Source organism: Takifugu flavidus, chromosome 3 (assembly GCF_003711565.1).
Source record: "Takifugu flavidus isolate HTHZ2018 chromosome 3, ASM371156v2, whole genome shotgun sequence".
Lineage (NCBI taxonomy): Eukaryota > Metazoa > Chordata > Actinopteri > Tetraodontiformes > Tetraodontidae > Takifugu > Takifugu flavidus.
In genome coordinates, this window is record NC_079522.1 from 11,920,388 (window position 1) to 11,932,608 (window position 12,221).

Below are 12,221 nucleotides of genomic sequence, written 5' to 3' on the forward strand. Positions count from 1 at the left end.
GCAAATGCAAACTTGACGAACAAAGACACACAAACATGTGAGCGAGCACAGAAAGGATACCGGCAGATTAAATACCATATTATCTGTAGAACGGGAGCACCACAATTGTGGGACAATGCGAATCTAAATCTGTTTGGAACTCTGTAGTGGATGATTTGGGTGATTTTTAGAGCAGGTTATCAGCCAGGAAAGAAGGAATAAAGGTTGAGTTTAAATCAAAGCGAAGGCCGAGTTCTAACTATTTATTCCCTCCCGCCAGCGCCTGCATGTACGCTTTCCCTTCAGTTTAGCTTCAGCCTCCGATCTGATCAGAAGAGTCGATGCTTCCTGGCACATCAGCCAACCCCACGGTGATGTCACTGTTCCCATGGTGATAAGGAAGGGGGGGACGGGGTGGATGCGCAGGGACGACTTTGACCACGTTGTGGATGGATCCTGAAATAGGTCAGCGGATCCTCTGGGCTCAGCCCCCCGGGAGTTCTGCTGGTAGCGGCACTGACACGAATGGATACGGGCCATTTGTGACCATCAATACGCCGACGACTACGATCTATTTATGCCTGCACAGGACTATGATGCTGTCATAACAAAAACACCTAAAAATAACAATGAAAAAAACGTTTTTTAAACTAGATTTGGAGTGAACAACGGGGAGAAAGCAATGTAGTGTAGTCGAACATGTTTAGAACTATTTTATTTTAAGCTTTGGCCCCACACTAAAAACATGCACGACACCAGTCCAAACAATCGCCCCCTCTGGGTTCCCACATGTTGTGGAGGTTTGCTCGCTCTCCCCTGCATATCTTTGAACAGCTACGCTAATCATCTGGCTGAGTGCAACCACTTACATCGACTTCCCGGGGGCCCGATGAGTCATGGGAAAAGTGAGTGTGAATGTCGTAGTAGAGGAGTAGAATTCGTGGACTCTTGTGCACCAGCTGGCCTCAATCCCAACATCTTTGTTGTCATTTTTTTCACGTAAGATTTGCCCAAATTCTGACTGACCGTATTAATAGATGCAGAGTTTTGGTTTTGGTCGGAAAAATAAGGATCCCTTTGTGATGCCAAACAGGACCAGGAGCTAAAGGACATCTTACTGCATCAGCTGGCGGGGCTAATGGTTCTGATCCGATAATGGGTTTTAAACACGCTCTCCAAAAAAGTTGGAATGAGCATTACAGCTCATTTCCCTTCGACTCATTGCTTCTGTGGACAACAAGCTAATGCTAATTATCAAAGCCCTGGTTTAAATAACCAATAATTTGCTGATGTTTGTTGGCATCCATTATCTGAAATGATGCTGTTGTGTAGCTTTTGAGATCACTTTGTTGTGCTGGGCTACACTGTGTTAACTGATACGTATAAAGCTAACGCCGCCGAGGCTACGATCTCTGTGGTTTAAAGACGACCAGGGTCACATCTCTGTGACCTATGTTATTGTGTTATAACACACTAGCTTACATCAAATCATGTTTCTTGCAGCGTAGCGAAACTGCTAACACAAGAATCAGCACTTCTTTTTTAACAACTTACCTACGCTGAAAAGGATTCTTCAGTTACGGATGACACAGGTGAATCCCGAGTCAGCCTTTTTCTCAAACCTGCACAAAAGACAGAAGAAGAGCAAATGCTAACATCAATGAGGTTATTAGCCAATATCCAAGGCACATCTAATTATTTTTAATAGCAATTAAAAAGAAACAACAAAACTCTTTCCAGTATTTTTATTTAGACACAGAAGCTTAGCTCTGTCACCTGGATTAATGCTAACCTCAGCGGGGCCTCGTCTCCTTTAAGCTGAAGCTGATGAGCTTAACACAACAACAAAGGAAAACCTAATCTATTCGGAGTCTGTGCACGAGCATGCGCACGTGCAAAAACACACAAATCCCACCAGATTATGTAATGCATTTCAAATTCTTCCTTGTTTTTAGTCTAAATTGTTGATTGAACCAAAAGGGAGAATACTCTCGCACCTTTCAAATGAGTCAATTTCCATTTCCCTCTCATTTATTTTCATGTCTTTTTATTATCTTTGCAGCAAACCTAGACTACAAACCTGTGCACGTCCCACATAGAGCAAACCTGACTACAAAGTTTGTCGAGTTTTGGTTTTTATATATACAGTAGAATTGGGGAAATATTTCATCTAAATTCGCTTCTAAAAAAAACAAATTCGTTTTTTACACTTGAACAAAACTAAGTGGATTTTTGCTTTATTGGTAAATCGACCGTGGAGATTAAAGTAAATCCAAACAGAAATCAAAGTTTGGGAAACAAGGCCGTGTCATCTGCGTGCCAGCTCGACGGCCTCGGACGCTGATCTGTTTTTAAGATTTGTCGAGCTCTGGGATTGGTCGGCTGGGACCGAGCCAGCGGATGAGCCGAGTCGGCCGTGAAGAAAGGCAGACGAGAGCGTTCGGAGACCATCGGGAGGTTAAAGGGAAAAAAGGGAAGAGAAGCATCCTGTTAACATTAAACAATGTGACCGTCGGGGGGTTCTGGTGCCAAAAGGGACCCTGCTAGAACAGGAAGGAGGCTGATTTATGGAGAGTGGAGAGAAAAGAGGGTCCAGGACGAGATCCAGAGGGAGCCAGTACTGAGTGTTTATTACATTGTTATTAGCATCAATGCCTCAGTTTTAGCCTCACTGCTAAAACTGATCAAACAGTAAACCGTCTCGCCAATTTACTATCAGAGGAAAAGTTATTACTGTTGAAATATTTATGAATTTGAGCAATTTGTTCTTTGCTTGAAAAAAGTCCAAATGGGGGCTTGAACACTGGTGCACAGAAAGAAATCCTTTGATCTTCATGTGGAAAGCCTTTGATCGTGAAATAAAAAGAGAAAGAAGGAAAAACGGAACCATAGAGGAGCTTTTTTTGTCTTCTGTTCCTCCTCAAACAGAAAAAGAAAAGGATAGGAAGCGAAAAACAGATGTATATTTCCCCCCAAAAATCAGCTGGACGAGAACAGACACTGTCCTCAGATCTGTGGCAGCAAGACGCCTCTGTCCTCACGCAAGCTGTCAGTAAATCATTTTCTGATAATTAGACACAAAATCAGGGAAAATCACTGCGTTTGGTTCTGAGAGCAAATTAGTTCCACCTCTTATCTAATCCCTGAAGTCATTAGTGCGACGACCAACACACAACTGATGTTCTATTTTTGCAGTCTTATCAGGAGAACGTCCAACTTAACGGACAAACAGTCAGCTCAGGCTCGGACAAACACACAGATTTGTCCCTTGAAGGCAAGAAGACAACTTAGGAAGCTTTTCTTTCGGTTCTTCGGCCTCTTGACCTCCCGGGAGGACAGAGGCCAAATAGGCCAAACAGAAGCTGATGGAGGAGGAGGAGGAGGAAGGGAAGAGTCAAAAGGAAGGGAGGAAGGAGGTCAGAGGCCAGGCTAATCCACAGATTTGACTTCATCAACAGAGCCGACGCCGGCAGGAAATGAATCTTAATCTGGTTGAGCTAAAAGGAACAAAAAGATCTTCACGAATGAGGCAACTTTAAGGAAAACAAGGAGACCCCTGGGAACACAGGCTGATGCTGTTATTTTTGCCCTGCAAGACAGAATTCAGGGGGCAGAATAAAGGGCTGCAGATAAATAAATGTTTCTGAGTGTCAGAATCAGATGGGCTTGAATTTTGTTTTAAAGGAAAAAGGGAAACTTAATCCAGAAATAAGAGACAACATGAGGCGTCTTAAACATGTCTTGTAACGTGACCTGTGAGCTGACACTGGTCCGTGCTCTATAAACTGGGACCAGGTGCTGGTCGCCCCCCCCCTCCCCGGCGACAGCTGCACTGATCGGGTGGGAGCTCACAAGCGTTCAGGGGCCGCTCAGTTGCCGAAGCATCATGTGCATATTCATCCTTCAACGTGACGGATGAGACGGTAAGAAACGGACCCTAATCTGTGGAAACTGTGATGGTGACTGCAGCTGTTAAAGTCTGCCGTTCTGGTGATTCCTGGGGATGGGGGGGGGGTTACAGTTTGGTAAATATTTGTAAACCCAAGTTTTATCCGGTTTGTCAGATTTAAGCTTGTTTGTGAAACAATTGCTGGGCCAAGCCTGGAACCTTGTGGAATTCCAGACGTTCATTTTTTCTTTACCAGAATGCAGTTACAGGGAGGGGCCACCGGGGGCTCCCCCGAGGGCCAATCAGGTCACACTCACACAGGAAGTAGACGGCATAGATTTATCATGGCCAACAAGGGAGGATGGAGTTTTAGGGCTAATGTTCATGATGAAAACCACATCGTACCGGGCAGGAACATCCTGTACAAACTGTACCGCGGGTAATAACAGTGTAATTACAGACTAAATGACCGAAAAACCAAAGTGAACCAAACCATCTGGTAAATTCATTCTTTAAGCTTTCTCCTAACATGCATCACAAACTCTCCTGTAGTGGAATCTTCGGCGTCCAAGGACCCCATCTTTGAATTTCAAGGCCTCTCATTCCTCAACTCAAGGTGACAGTTTTCAGAAACAAGAGTTGAGAGATCTCAGAGAATATTCCTTATCCGAGTCCTTCAAGTTCAGCCACGAAGCGAGCTGAATGTCCCTTCAGAGGAGGCCTCTGCCCACCTCCTGCACCTGGGAGGGCGTGAAGAGGGAGTTTAATCACAACAATAAACAGAATAAGACCCTAAATTCACCCACAATGGCTCCATAATTCAGAAAAATACGAGTGGCCACACGCAACAGTTTAAAATGACTCATTACACAGAGGGGTGGAGGGTGAAGGTGCCTGTCCTTCCTCCTGTCACTCAAAGTTCCCTCCCAGGGAGAGACAGCCTGCCTCAGAGGTGCCAGACAGACGAAAATGGACACAGATGAGGGGGGGTTGGAGGGTAGGTGGGCTGTCGACATCAGTGATGATGTTAGTATCAACAACCAGTGAGAGGATGTGGGATCCAGTTCTGATAGAGGGAGGCAAAAGGAAAGGTGGTAGGTTGAGACGATAACATTTTCAGGGTCTGAAACCAAATTCGATGTTTTTGAGACCAACTTCTATGTTTTTGCTCAGCAGCAAAGGTTGCCAGACGTCCATGATCATCGTTATCTGTCCGGCCAGTGGTTTTTAGTGTTTACGCCACCTAACCTAAACTTGTAGCTAATGTACAGACCAAATGGTAGCAAAGGATAAATGAATACATAAAAAGTAAATTGATCTTAAACCACCATGTCTGAATTTGTGTTTTGTGAAGCTACAGTGTATTCCACTCAGTTATTAGCCAGTTATTATTATACCGTCACACTCAACGGATCCTCTGTCATCACTGAATTACTGTTTATTTTTTCACTTGTTTATGGAGCTTTTTCAGCTCTTTTACCACCATAACCTCAAAGTTCAGGGTGGGTTTTAATAAAACTTTATTTTCGGTTTGAGTATAACCCAGTAAAGAAGCAGATGCCTTTGATTTTGCTGGGTTTTGTAGTTGCAGGACTCAGTTCAAAGGACCAATTGACAGTTATGCATCCGAACGAGTTGCTTCTCCGCCCACTCTGGAATGTGATGTTATCATAAAGCTGGATTACTGGAGGAATGTAGCCATTTCTTAACTCGTTAATGTGAGCTTCGGCGATGGTGGCGTGAAGTGTAAGAAAAACAAATTGGAAGAAAGCCCAGGAAAATGTGCCAGCATGCTCAGGCCTCCGCTGCCATGCCAGCTCCAGTCTGTCAAAATCCCAAGAAATTTGACTAAAAATGATGCTGTTTCTGACAAAAGCAGCCTGGTGATACTACAGTCACAGCAGGGACAGAGAACTCTGGGTGAACCGTCCTCTGATTCTCCAGCCGTGTCTAGACGGGCAACACCGCGGACACCAAAGGCCACCAAAGCCCAGCGCCAACGCCGAAGCCCATCACAACAAGTCAGTCAGCAGCATGCGTCTAGTCTGGACATCCTTCGTCGCGATAAAAATCAGCTGCGGGGGGTCTTACCAGGCGAGGTCAGGCGGGCTGTCGTCCTCTAAAAGGGTGCAGTTTGGGGACGGGGGACACGGCAGCTTCTGCAGAGAGAGGAGACACCAGACCCTGAGACGGAGCCAGAAAAACCAGTCGTCCAGGCGGAGAGACGCTCACGGACGTCTGATGCGTTTCACCCCGGCGAGCAGAAACCAGCGAGCACGCCCCCTCCCTCCTTCCTCTGCTGGTTTACCTACTGGTGGGGGGATGGGGGATGGGGGGGGGGGGGGTGGATGTCTGAGCACCGATATACGTGTGCACGTCCCACAGTGAGTGTCTGAAATGGATACGAGGCTCATCCCCCGTCCTGTGGGATTCATCTCCATCCACGATGATCTCTGCATCCTCAATGAAGGACTGCATTAACTGGCAGCCCCGGCACCGTCTCTTGATGGGGGGGGGGGGCTTCCCCCTCCCGGACGAAGGCTGAATAATCGCTTTGTGCTGGTGCTCATTTGCAGGCATGGCCGACTGCAGCAGCGGTACTGGCACAAAGGCGGAGAGGGCGAATGAGGGGAGGGAGACTGCAGAGGCCAGAGGAGCGACACCACCGTAGAACCCGGCGGTGCAACGCCAGATATTCGGAGTCGTGCGTCCACGATTCTCTGATCCATTATCCACCTTTTTGTTGCTGCAGCTTAGCCAAGGTGTCGTTTTCTCCAACCGTCAAGTCTTCCAGATTTGGAAGCTTCCCCCAGAGCCGTCCCAAGCCTCTGAACCTCTTATTTATGAATGAAACAAATTAGCCCATTACAGGAAACCAGTATGCCCAGTCTGATTGGAGACACTCCCTTACAGCAGTGCCAAAACCTCAGAGAGACCTCAGGGGCTGTTGTGAGGCTGGATCACAGAGGATCCATCAAACGCTGCCCAAAACCACTCCAGAAATTAGAGGCAGAGACGGAAGAGAGCAGCCCAGCCGTGCACCCACATCACATCGTCTCCTGGTCCCATTAGCTTCTGGAGGTGGAAGCTGGAGACGCCAACCACCGTCGGGCAGCGGGTCAAGTTTAATGAGCGCAAACGAGGCCTCTGCAAACAATCCTGGTGTCCAAATGAAATCACTTCCAAACCCAGGTGATTGTTCCAGGCAGCAGCGCTGAAGGAGGAGGTTTGGAAAGACAAAGAGAGGAAGGCGAAGACGGAGAGTGGACGGTCCTGTCATCACCAGCTGCCTTTCAGGAGGCCGTCGCTCGGCTCTGATTAAAGAGCGAGGCTGGAGCTGCAGAAGGAACCAGCGCAGACACCGCCTGGTCCCCCTGCAGCCTCCGCTCCCGCAGGAGCAGGAACCGGTTTCACAAACCAGATTCATACGTGATGTTTATCTTCTGTTTTCTTTACATCCACGCAAGCACTGCAGGATGCTGCGCGACTGCTTCGCTGAGCTACAGCGTCCTTCTGTAGACGACAGGGGAGTTACAGTCAGGTTTGACTGACTGGTCACATCTGAGCTGCATGTCCAGCCTGTTGGACGACCAGGACCACCTCTCTGGAGGTGCAGGCTGATCGCCGCTGCCACCTGCTCCCAGCACGGACACTGGGCCGCCGCCAATTCCATCGCACGGGGATTAGCTGAGCGGCTCATCGTCTGCTGCTGTCTAATCCCGCCCACAGCCCCTTATCCCAATTTTATAACTGATCGAAACATTTCTCCAGCTGAAGAACTCTGAAGAACTTTATTTTTGAGCGCTTCTAGCTCAGAGAGGACAGAGCAGCACTCGGACACACACTGATTGTGGTTATAGACTAAGAAGATTGTTTTGAGGCTGCAGTGATGCTATTATGCTAATTAGAAACGCCGAAGGGAACTGAGGAATTTGTCAAACGAAAAACATTGGACGCAAAATTTACACAGAAGGTCGCCAAGCTCATCCTAAAAAGAGGAAGAACGTCCAAGAAATTCAGGAGTTCCTAAAGAGTTCTGAACAATCTTCCAAATAAGCGGGCTAAGGGCTAATGCCTCCCTCACAACGCGTCACCTGCTGAGAAACCCAAACTCAAGATGACAATGGTGATTATGTCCCGAGCGCTAACCGTCAGTTAGCACGTTCACGTGACAATGACAGGAGATTCGTCCGCCGATAGCATGCTAATGCCCTCAGACAGCTCTCTCTCTGCTTTAAGAGGTAGAAACTGCTGTGACGTGTTGCTGGTTTGGTCGAGTTGCTTTCCACAAGTCGAAAAATACATTTACGACCTTGCAAATCTAATTAGCCAATCTAATTACTTGTCTGACCGAAGGTTTGCAGCCAATCATCTGCCTCAGCCTGAGTCAGCTGATATAGCAGGAAATACATTAATGTTCATTATGTGGACTCGTTTCCTTTGGAAGAGCTAAATTCATTCTGATCCTCTGCTGATTTTTTCAATCAGCTTTCAGCATCTTTCAAACTCCACGTGTTGAGAAGGTCAAAGGTCAAAAACACTGCTGCTGAGGGGCCAGGGGTCAGTTCCATCACGTCAGACGTGAAGACAGCATACGCACGTCCATCCTCCAGCCGTGCGTGGATGGAAAGCGATGCTTCCTGTCTCCCGCCCATCAAGGCCTCAGAGGGGGCTGCATTCCGTCGCATCGTCGGCGTGGTTACAGATGAAGACCGCCCGTGCTCACCCGTGTCAGACGGTCGTTCCCCTCCGAAACGTGGAAATCTCAGGAAATTCCGCAAAAGTGAAATGCCTGCGTGCGAGGCCTGTTTAAAACTGAGCAGGAAGTGAGGCGACTGTTTTTTACTGCGGGTGGAGGAGGAGGATGCTCCCACTGTGGGAGAGTGGGGCAGAAAGCTGTAAACTTTATTTTTTTTACAGGTTTGAATAAATGACTGCCTGTCTGAGCGTCTGCGTGTGAGCTACAACTGGCGTGCTTGGCTCTACGCTAACCACAGGGCGTAGTCGTGGGCTTTGAAGTTATCCCTACGAGCTGAGCTAAACTCATACGCTTGCTACTGTTCAAGACCCGGGCTAGAGTCTGGAAACATCACGACATAGTAAACTTCTCAGTCCTCCGAGGAGACCTTGTTCGTTAGGACAGCTCAATGTTGCCCCCCATAGTGTCCAAATGAGTAACTATACATTAACTCAGGGTTGATTATATTTGGTTAGCGATAGGTGAGACTCGAAACGCTAACGCCAGCCAATAACAAACCTTCTGACAGAAGAGAAGCACAACACTGGCAGTAAGACATCTAAAAGACCAAGTGGTTAGCTAATCACAGCTACCTAAACTTTTTCCTGTCTTCTTCATGATCCTTATCTAAAGCAACACTGAACAGTAGCAGAGGGAAAGGTCAGAGATGATGCAGAGAAGAAAATAAAAACAAAAAGTGACAGACAGGAGTGCACTCAGCCATCATTTTAACGCCACGTCCGAGCAGTTTGGCGCTCATTTGTAGCGCCATGCCGGACGTTCTTGTGGATGAGCTTTGTTGTCTGCTCGTCACCTGCTTGAAAGTAGCACCCAGACAGGTTGCAGTGACTTTCTGGGCATCAAAAGTCACTGCTGGCTAGCTTAATTCATCTGCAACACATCACGCAACCATGAAGCCTCGTCTTGTAACTGCGCCTTCAGCATCACATCCCATCACGTTTCATCAAATGCTCTGTTTGAGACACGTTGTGAGCGTGAGTCATGCCAAAGGCTTTGATGTTTAGCATTAGCATTCATATGAAACACGTTACCTAAAGGGCTAAAGGCTAAATGGGCTCAGCATTCTGTAAATATATACTGGTGGAGGCTGACGGAGTTCTCCTGCAACAGCCACAACAATCAAACAAAATAAAGCCAAAGGTTCCAGTAAAACTTCCAATAAATCTGACAAACGATTGCGAAATCCAGATGTTGCAATATTTCAGACACAATGAGCCTTGTGTGATTTTGGAGGAGAGAAGACACACGTGTCACTGAGAGCGGAGCGGAAGTTTCTGGAAGTCATCAGGGTCGGGGAGGGGAGGGGCTTGGACGCCACAGTAGTCCATATACATGCACGCTTAACATGAATGTCAGACACAGGATACACGCTGCAAACGCAAGAAATAAACACTTAAAACAAACCAAACAAAGACAACAAAGTCGCCACGTCTTAGCCTAGCGTGCTCAAAGTCGCGTCCAGGTCAATTGAAAGTGAAAACACGCAGAGAAACGCCCCAGAGTTGAGGTCCACAGCTGTCAAATCTTATGGGGCGACTCTGCAACTGGCAGGAAACCGCCCCGTCAGGACAGCATCCACGCAAGGCTGCACTTTTACCTCCTCCTCCACCCATACAACCCCCCCCAAAATCCCGGGGTGAGTCATGCTCGGAGGCGCAGGGACGAGATGATGCTGACTTTTTTTGGCCGCTGCTCGTCGGGGGAAGCGAAATGCAGCGAGACTCAGAGAAAGGCTGTTATGTTTGGAGTGCTGCTGCTAAAAAAAGGAGCGTCAACACAGTCTTCATGTGGACACAGAACACACGCTAAATCAGGCTGTTGCATCACTGCACGCCCAGTTTGGATAATTACACGCTGGGCAGGAATATGATGTAGGACGGGGATCTAAAAAAGGTCCGGACAACTTTGGATCAGCAGATTTATTTCAGGAGAAAATGGTGAGGTTGTAAATGTAAGAGCGGCGAGGACGGAAGTTTCCGGCTCTGCCGCTTAAAGCTGCGGATCCTGTTGTAGCCGAGCGTCAAACGCCGCCACGATCAACCGAAGCTGTAGCTTAAATTGTAGTTGATGGTCAGATGGACAACAGGATCGATGCGCTTTCACGTATCTCCTCTGTCCACATTAGTGTCCATCCGTTGCTTCCCACTGAGGAGCTCTGCTGTTAACGTAAGTGATACGGAAACGCTGTGGTTGCTGTAGGAGGCTGGGGGGGGGGATGGGGTACTGGGATGGGGGGGCGGATCTCTAGTTCCCATTAACGGTGGGCGACACGAGGCTGCGCGTGCTGAAGTGGCGAGAAGCCGCCAAAACGAGATCGGTTCGCAGATACGAAGATTTGGAGATACGGAACCTTGCTGCAGAGGTGTCGATATTCCAGGACATCGTTCAAACTTCCGTCCTCAAACTCAACCAGGTCATGACGTTGCCTAAACCTGAACTTCAGCGAAGGACACGTCCCTGAAGAGCGAGCATCAAAGGATCAAGGGGATGACGGCGAACATACGTTGGATATGACCTTCAGTAAAGGTCATCCTGCCGGATTAGCTTGGTGTCTAATGGCCCGAGGTCATGTGACTCAGACATAACGTTTCCTGACACGATCTGTCAGGAACCATAAACATGACGAGACCCTGAGACAGTGGGACATGTGACACGTGGGACGAACGCCAGACGATCCCTCGACGTGGCGGGACGACGTTCCAGAAAACTCCCAAACTTCGCGCGAACTCCGAGATAAGAAACGTCAGAAGTGAAACCTGTTCTGGGAGCAGGTGGAGCGAAAATCCAGAACGCTGAGTGGAAGTGAAGACGCAGCCGGAGGGAGGGAAGCGGCGAGGACGAGTCCAGGCCATCCCTCCCCGGGCTGAGCTGCTGTCAGAGCAGAACATTCACATTCACGGCTCGTCTGTCGTCTCCGTGGCGACGCAGCCACCGTCAGCGCGCATGTAAAACACACCCGCCCAGGCGGGAATTCCTACTCCGAACAGACGCGGGCGGAGCGACGCAGGACAGATGTGACGGCAGATTAAACCGTCTCCCTCCTGCAGATGTTTACGGTTCAGGCCCGGCACAGGAAGCAGCTCGTCAACACGTGAATTCTGCGGATGAAATGAATTCACTGGCCGTTCGGAAGCACACGGAGCTCTGCTGAGCTAGCCCGGAGAAGCCGGGATGGAGGTCCCTCCAGCTGTCACCTGCTCACATCTGGAGTGGGAAACTGGAGGCTGTTCACACAAACCTTAGAGGACCTGGGACCAGAACCCATCAGTTCCCGCCTCACAAAGTGGGTTTCGACATTCCGACATTCCAGAGGCATCGAAGTCATGGAAATTTACAGTTATGTACAGTGAAATTAAGCAATCCTCAATGGCTCCGTGGCGCCGAATCGCACACTGTCGTCATGCATTTGGCTCATTCACACCACAAACATCAGGAATCCAGATTCTCTGAACTATCCTGACGTCAACAGGAAGTCGAAGCTCCTCTTTTCGCTTTTCTTTCCTTCGTTTCAGCTTCTGTTCGATGCTACGCGAGGCCGGATCGGAGATCGGAAGGACTCAGTGTCCAAACGGCTCTCCGGGAGGGTGGCCACAA

The 12,221-nt window shown here is 48.4% G+C and overlaps 1 protein-coding gene across 22 annotated transcripts in view; it reads right to left on the reverse strand.

Moving 5' to 3' along the window:
* The window catches only part of LOC130523320 (microtubule-associated protein tau-like), a 32,368-nt gene that overhangs the window by 14,368 nt on the left and 5,779 nt on the right, over positions 1-12,221 (reverse strand). The window contains exons 1-4 of one of the 22 annotated variants that reach the window (XM_057028521.1): positions 6,105-7,305; positions 5,960-6,027; positions 4,738-4,934; positions 1,534-1,601 (exon numbers count right to left, since the gene is read on the reverse strand). The gene's annotated coding sequence lies outside the window, so the exon portion shown is untranslated. Of the gene's footprint in view, positions 1-1,533; positions 1,602-4,737; positions 4,935-5,959; positions 7,312-12,221 lie in introns of those variants that run through there. The other 21 variants (XM_057028520.1, XM_057028519.1, XM_057028517.1 and 18 more) reach the window with 21 other exon arrangements.